Source organism: Coenobita brevimanus, chromosome 112 (assembly GCF_032717465.1).
Source record: "Coenobita brevimanus isolate Jiangsu-jjx chromosome 112, ASM3271746v2, whole genome shotgun sequence".
Lineage (NCBI taxonomy): Eukaryota > Metazoa > Arthropoda > Malacostraca > Decapoda > Coenobitidae > Coenobita > Coenobita brevimanus.
In genome coordinates, this window is record NC_137065.1 from 30,491,763 (window position 1) to 30,500,627 (window position 8,865).

Genomic DNA, 8,865 nt, shown 5'->3' on the forward strand with positions numbered 1-8,865 from the left:
ACTCCCATCCATTGTTGACAATTTAGCCATTTCTCCCCGTTCTTGACTCCCCTCCCTACCTCCCCTCCATTACCCTATCCTCTCGCCTGCCCGGCCGTGCTACGCTAAGTAAATCTTCCCTGGAATTTTTCACTGATTTCATCCATTGAAATAAGCCCTATGCCCTATTCTTATACCAAATAATATATACAAGAAAGAAATAAGGTAAGTGAGAGTGCCATACACCTGGAATTGGCTAATTATCATCTGACAACACCTCACGTGTACTCGTTCGCTAATTTTCGCTGTTTTTTTTCCCCTTGAAATATGCCATATAATCTATTTTTGTAATAAATATACATATAAGGAGGGAAGGGAGAAGCCTAAGTGATATTTACATTCACCTGGAACTACCTAATTTATAATGTATTGTCTAGATTTCCTGCCAATCATTTCAGTGAAAAACATGGCTGTTTCAAGAGCTACGTTGTTAGTACTGAATATCCCCTAAGTAGGCCTCTACCCGGGCCGGCCTTCCTTTATCAGTTCTCTCTCATCTTCCGAAGAGGAGGTACGGCTCATCCTCTTGCTGACTTCAGGGCCTTTTTCACCCCCATGCAAAGGGCCCTGTGACCTTTACCCCCTACTAAACCTCGTGTGGAAAGAGGTAAAGGGCTAACAATTGATAAAAGAGTGACTACGATCTTTCTATTGAGTAAAACAGTGCAAGTGGAATTGTAAATAATGTGTAAATAAAGTGTAAACAGCAAGTGAAAGTAATGAATGTAAATATACGTGAACAATGGAAAATAGTTTTATAAGTTACTTCAAGTGACAGTGCATAACACAGTGTAAATAAAATAGAAATGTAAATAACGTAAATAAAATAGAGAACGTAAATAGAAATATAAATGAGTAGTATTATAAGAATACGAGTATATACCCTAGGAGTAATGAAAGTGAAAGTTTCACTATAGCATGTCTGAATACTATGAGTTATGAGAGTGAAGATGAAAGTGACATTCACTCTCAGTGCTAGTATACAGGACGAGAAAGTGAATGCTACGTATTTTACTGAAAGAAATTGAATCCCTACAGTGACAATAAACTAATACTACTGAAGGAAACTTATGGATAAAGACTGTAGATATATATAAGTGTTACATAGTAATAGAAATATAAACTGTGAGGGGTTTTATGAATAATAAATGACAGAGTACCAAGAGCGAACTAGCGCAAGTGTGGCGGTCAGACGCGCTCATAATTTTCATTGCTTTCACAGTGGGTTTTTTTTTGGAGTATGGATCCCAAACTACTTGAAAATCATAGAGTAGTGTTTATAGTGTTAATATCTGGCTGTGGTAATCATATTACGGGTTGTCGGGAAGTGTAAAGTGGAGACTTCGTTACCCAAATTCAGAGGTCTCCACAAGTCCTACGGTAACTGACGAAGGCTCAACAAACATTCCAGGAGAAAGCTGACGGTATGTGCCATAAGCATATAAAATTTTAATATTCTAGGACTAATAACTAATTTTTGACAAATATTTTTTGAGAGTCTGTCGGAGCCCGAATAACCCCGCGGCACACGCAAAACATCGGTAAACATGCCCGCGGTGTAGGGGTTAACCCGCCCCATCCCGACCATTTTTCCACCACTGACTCTCCCTAATCCTGACCATTTTAGGATTTTTTTTTTTTTTTTTGGCTCAAACCTTCGCTTTGGTGAGAAACATTGAAAATTCATAGAGAAATAGCTAACCTGAGGTTTAAAATACTCATTACAGGTAGGAGTACCTCCTTACCTTACTGGGTTTTCTATCAGGCTGGCACCAAAGAAAACGAGTTCTATGGGAGGATAACTATTTTATCCACTCATAAACGGTATTTATTTATTTACTTGGCACGAATTTATATGTAGTACAAGAGTATATTGGTTTTCAAGCAGTAATATAGGCATTATAAGCATTGTTTCACTCACTAATACCTGACCTTTTTTTGCCACATTACCTGATCATCATTTCTAACTGTTTCTTCCTCTAATGCTATGTAAAGTTTGTCCTCCACATTGTCATTGATTGGGGAATCACTCTGGCCCTGAATTTCGTACCGTGGCATGACATGGCTACTCTGGCCAGGTCACTGATAACAGGTGAATTGCTGAGACAATGGCATGCAAGGGGGGGGAGGAGGTCATGCTGGGTAAGGCATTGTCCCTGCCTGACATCTTGTTGAGGAAGGTGTCACGTGTATACGTACCAAAAATAATTCGCGAAAATTGAAAATTGTGCAAATTAGGGACCTTGCAATTTTTTCGCGTTTATGTACGTCGACGGGATTGGCAGTGACAAAACGTGTGGACATTAAAGAACGTCGACGGGACGCCGTGGGTTAAGGTCAGATGTACACTGTTTCTCATGTTGCCATAGTATATATACAGTTTCCTATTTCCGCTCATTATTTATAATTTCAAATATTATCATAACACTAATTTGCCCTTACTTGCTTATTTTTCGTTATTTCCCGTACTGTCATAGCACAAGGTTTCCCTGATCTCTTTATTTCTCGTTATCTCTCATATTGGCCTAACAGAGTTTCCCTTATCAGTTTGTTATTGCTCCTTATTTCCCGTGTCATCACAGCCCAATGTGTCCCTCATCCAATCATTAGTTCTCATTATTGTCACATGTCATTACACAGACTTTCCCTAATCTGCTCATTACTTTTTTTTTTCAAGCAACATTTAGGGCATAGCTTTTCAAGGTTGTTTTTCAGCTTCCTGGCTCATGACAGTACAGATGTATCAAAATACGTATACCTTGAAATATAATCGTCCCATTTTTCAGAACCATTCACACCTCCACAGCCTATATCGAGAGAAAATACCACTATGGAGCACTAATTCACGCCGTTTTCCTTCTCGTCGACGGGTATGGCACCAATCTTGGCCAGTTTGGATATCTGTGTGGAGTTCTTGAGGAAGATGCTGGCAGAGAGTTCAAGTCCCTCTAGGTGTAACACGGTGAGGCAGCCATTAGAGTCGCCCACCACAACATTCTGCAGGAACTGGGTACATCTGTGGGCAAGGGTAGGGTCTTCAGTTCATTAAATGCAATATTGTCCATAAATTACACTCCCCAAATCTGCGTATTCCTGGGACGATTTAGTTTGCTTCTGAGAGGAGCAGAGGGATTTGATTACTTCATGGCAACAGGGAAATCTGTTGTGTAATGTATGAACTATCTTGTAAATATGCTGTAACGACCAAAAGCTATACTCTCCTCACTTGAACTTGGCCTAGAATTGCCATCTCTTCATCTGGAATGTTGAGCTGTAACAGCAGATTAATGGTAGTTTATGGTGGCACTTGTGAAGGAGTGTTAAGGAAAAGATGAAGGGACGTTGTAATATATTTCTATGCCACCGAGTTATAAGAAATAACGTTCAAAAGGACAGAAATCTTCACAAAGTTATGGTGGACAAACTGTAGCGAGTGATCTAGTGTGTATTTAGGAGAGGTTTATGTTTTGCAGACAGAGAAATGGTAAGCTGTGTCAGTAATGTCAGCTTTATGGTCAATAAAAATGACCGGACATTGGGGAAAACAGTTTTGTTTCGTTCTTCATGGTAGAGATGGAGTCTGAAGTCAGCATTGTGTTCTCTGGCGTGAGGGGTTACAGGCAAGATTTTATACCCTGGTGTGGGGGCTGAAGGGCACATTGCATACCCTAGTGTGGGCCTGAAGGGCGCATTACATACCCTGGTGTGGGAGCTGAAGGAGACACATGTGGCACCATGGAGAGGGTGGCTAGGATGGGGGTGTGGGTGGAGAGTGAGATGTCCCACAGGTCCAGGCCGCCACCATGAACCCCCGCCAAAAGGTTACCGTACCAAGGACACCAACACGCGTCCACGTATCCACCGAACACTCTGCAGCGAGTAGCACCGTATAGATTCCCCTCCAGTAACGGATTTATTCAGATTTGAAGTTTCGAACTGTGTTTCAAGTCCTGAAATTTTGCTCAGTATATCTTAGCTAAAGTTTCCACAGTATATCTGGTGCCAATCGGTTCATCCATTCGAGTATGAATGTGAACAAAACTGCCATATTGAAGTCTGAAGCCTACCTGAAATCGCGGTACTGAGGGGAAAAGGGATCTTTACATTTCAAACAATAACAGTAGCCAGGGAAGTAAGGAAAAAATGGAATCAAGAAGGACATGACTATCAAGCGTCCAAAAATTTTCCCAGACTATGACAGTGGGAACCCGTGGGAACCCGTGGGAACCCGTGGGAATGTGGAGTTTTAGGTGCAAGGAAGAGAGGTATTTTTACCGGGAAACTATGTTTTAGATTAAACGAATCGCATAAGAAAGCATCATTTAAAAAGAATCAAAATTTAACCACATCTATCCCAACGAACCCCAAACATTAATCGAACCTATTTAACCAAACCAGAGGGCATGTAAAGAAAACAAGACAACTAATCCGGCAGTTTTAACCCGCGGCGTCCCGTCGACGTTCTTTTACGTCCACACGTTTTGTCACTGCCAATCCCATCGACGTACATAAACGCAAAAAAAATGCAAGGTCCCTAATTTGCACAATTTTCAATTTTCGCGAGTCATTTTTGGTACGTATACACGTGACACCTTCCTCAACAAGATGCCAGGCAGAGACAATGCCTTACCCAGCATGACCTCCTCCCCCCCCTACATGCCATTGTCTCAGCAATTCACCTGTTATCAGTGACCTGGCCAGTATAGCCATGTCATGCCACGATACGAAATTCAGGGCCAGAGTGATTCTCCAATCAATGACAATGTGGAGGACAAACTTTACATAGCATTAGAGGAAGAAACAGTTAGAAATGATGATCAGGTAATGTGGCAAAAAAAGGTCAGGTATTAGTGAGTGAAACAATGCTTATAATGCCTATATTACTGCTTGAAAACCAATATACTCTTGTACTACATATAAATTCGTACCAAGTAAATAAATAAATACCGTTTATGAGTGGTGTGAAATAGTTATCCTCCCATAGAACTCGTTTTCTTTGGTGCCAGCCTGATAGAAAACCCAGTAAGGTAAGGAGGCTCTCCTACCTGTAATGAGTATTTTAAACCTCAGGTGAGCGATTTCTCTATGAATTTTCGATGTTTCTCACCAAAAGCGAAAGTTTTAGCAAAAAAAAAAAAGGGTCGAAAAATGGTCGGGATTGGGGGGTACCAGTGGTCAAAAAGTGGTTGGGACGGGGTGGGTTAAGCATTAGTCTAACCTCATCTGATCAAACCATACAGAACCAAACTTATTTCCATGTATGCTAAGTAACGCATGTCCGTCATTTCTAATTTACGAATGAAATGGTATGAGAAACAATTGTGTGTCATACTTTACGGAACCAACGATAAAACACATAAAACTGTGTACTCTTAAGAAATATTGCTTACATAACCTACCTTACTCTACCCTGACCCAGTAATAATACGATTATAATCTGATCAAACCTAACCTAACTATCCTAACTTAACCATCCTCACCTACCCTTACTGGTTTCGTAAGTGACCTGGCCTCTCCCGTGTCCCGTAAGTCATAACTGATGTAGCTCAATCTATTTATTTTTAATGATATTTGCTGTAATCGTTTATTTTACTTTTTAGCCGAATATCACAATCGAACAATAGACCTCTCTGCTGTTGGCCAGTTATACTTTTGATTACACCTTCAAACAAGGTAATATGAAAGGTTTCTTGTAGTGCAGAGCAGAGGTTTGCAAATAAACTTTCAATCAAATTCCGGTTGTTATTGAAATTTGTATTTGTAGGAAGAAGAGACTTGCGAAATTTCAGCATTCTCCTTCCGTTGTCCTTCCTGCAAAGCAAATCTTGGTTACGAGAAGAGCATCATCTCATAACCATTTTTTTTTTTTTTTAAGAAAGAACAGAGTAATGAGAATGGATAAGCATGCCTTGTCACTTGTGCTCTCTAAAAAAGGATAATGACTGCAGTTTCGATAATCTCGTCCAGAACATAATTTCCAAGGTGTGATATAAATGGGACTGTGATGGGGAGATATATAACTTTCATTCAGGAAGATATAAAGAGCGGGATACCCTTTTCCACGGGAGTCATTTTTCATGGATCACCCTCCTTATCCTTAACATTACTCTCCTCCTCCCATACTAATGATCACCACTACTTGCTTTTTAGGTTCTGTTAATTGAACCCTCTGATTATGTTACCCCAAAATAGGTGATACTTAAGTCTCTTAATCTTGCCTACGTTGTCTCAAATTATCAGTCTTGTAATAGAATATATAGTAGTTGTAGCCGAGCAGTAGTAATTAGTGAGTAAATATGTGAGGAGATAACCTCAATTCACGTGTAGTTGATGACGGGAGAAGATGAGTCTGGGGTTGATTGTAGTTTTATTGTCTTCAAAAGGAAAACCTCAAGATTTTATACTAAGTTTGTCTCACAAGAGTGTCTTGAGGTGAGAGCAGTTTTGTGCCTACTAATTTCTCTCCCTGTGTCTCTCGCTAGACCTCCCCTTCTTGCTCTTGTCGCTCTTCTCTCCTAATTCCTTCTGACCTCTTCATCTCTTTCTCTCTGTATATAAGAACTTCCATCACGTGAGATATACTACCGTCGAAAGTTCTAGAAGCCTGTGTGTGTGTGTGTGTGTGTGTGTGTGTGTGTGTGTGTGTGTGGTCACGAGCCGCTGTTTGTGGGATATTGTGCTGTGTGAGACATTCCCAAGAGATACGAACATCATTTCCTCTGGCCCCTAGGTTTGACATTGATCTAACCCCTAGACTGTATATGTATATTACTAGATACTATGTATTAAAATACTCAATACAGGTAGCAGTACCCCTTACCTTAATGGGTTTTCTATCAGGCTGGCTCCAAAGAAAACCAGTTCTATGGGAGGGTAACTCCACCACTCATAAACGGTATTTATTTATTTATTTGGTACAAATTTATATGTAGTACGAGAGTATATTGGTTTTCACACAGTAATATAGGCAATATAAGCACTGTTTCACTCACCAAACACATCAACATACCTGACCTTTTTTTGGCGACATTACCTGATGACCATTTCTGACTGTTTCTTCCTCTAATGCTACGTAAACTTTGTCCTCCATATTGTCATCAATTGGGGAATCACTCTGGTCCTGAATTTCATACCGTGGCACGAGATGTCTTTACTGGACAGGTCACTGGTAACAGGTGAATTGCCGAGACAATGGCGTGCGGGGGGGGGGGGAGGTAATGCGGGGTAAGGCATTGTCCCTGCCTGGCATCTTGTAGAGGAAGGTGTCCCGAGTATACGTACCAAAAGTCATGCGCGAAAAGTTAAAATTTTGCAAATTAGGGACCTTGCAATTGATGCGCATTTATATACGCCACGGGACTGACAGTGACAAAACGTGTAGGTGAAAATATACGTGAACAGGACACGGTGGGTTAATGACCAGGCAGAGTGAAAATATTGTAATGTGTGTAATTATACAATTATTTTTTCTGTATATTACGTATAATGTGTACATGTTACCAGGATGCGTGTGTCTACTTGTTTTCGCTTGTTCATTGCTCCCGCATTTATGAAGTCTTAGTTAATTTTGTTTGCTCTCTCTCGACGCGGGTGTGACTAAAATTATTTTTAATCAGTGACTTTGGTGGAGCTTGGAGTGGCGCGACATAGGGATTAATATTCACCAGCGAAATTTATGTCTGGAGTGTGGGAGAAAAGACTGAGTTACTTAGCTGTTTTGTGTATAAATCTCCTCTGGCCTAGCTGCAAGTTAGTGCGTGCTTACCACCACGGGGGTATATAAGCCGAAAGATTTTGGATGGTGTCAGTTATTTGTGGGTTGACGTCAAGAGAGTGGGTGTTTGTGTGGAGAAGAGAGGGAGGAGAGGCAGTTCTGTGTGTTGTACGAGTATATAATTTCTGTAAATCTTTTTCACTTCGTGTCAGCATCCTATCGCAAGTATTATTATTATTATTATTATTATTATTATTATTATTATTTGTGGCAATTGAGTGCAGTTTAGTTATCTTTATTGTATGATTTTATTTCTTTCATTTGGTAAGTTTGTTCCCAGAGTTTAGTGTGACTTTCAGGGTATTATCAGGTTGATTGTTTTTATTTTCCCCTCATTCTTTTGTGTTTTTTCATTATCTCATTGTAAATATCGTAAATATTATTAGCTTGTATTATATTAGGTACATTTTTCATGGTGTTTATTTTTGCCCTTGCTAACGTCAGCTAATTTTATTTACTTTCAGACCTGCGTTGCGAGATTGGAGTAAGTTTGTATTTCATCACTTAACCATTTGTTTATTTCCCTTTCCACTTTGTTTTTTCTCAGTTTTTACGCAGTCAGCTTGTTATCTTGTGTTGCCTACTCCCATCTCGTAACAATATCCACAAACACAGTCAGGACAAATGGTCTTATAATATTTCACTTGTTCTGTTTCTGATTTTACTCTGCTAGCTAATATGCTTAAGCAGAGAGATGCTTGGTATGTTTCTTTCTCCATAGATGATTCTGTTTGATAATTATGATGCGTCAAGGAGGAGAGTGATGGACTTGCTGATGTAGTGAAGGTGAACTTTGTCTCTTGTTGTTCATGTGTATGCAATTATATAGTTTTAACTAACTGTGATATTAAGATTGGGTTAACATTATGTCATATATCTACCAGTAAAGTGCGCTTTGTGAGCGCATGACAAGAGCGAGCGTTTGTACATACACCTATGATCAAAATTTCATCTAGGTGCAAACTTTCAACATTTTTGGCGAGGTAGTTAAACAATAACAGAAGAATAATTGAGCAAAAATATTTACTTTCTCACGTTTTCTCTCTATGAGG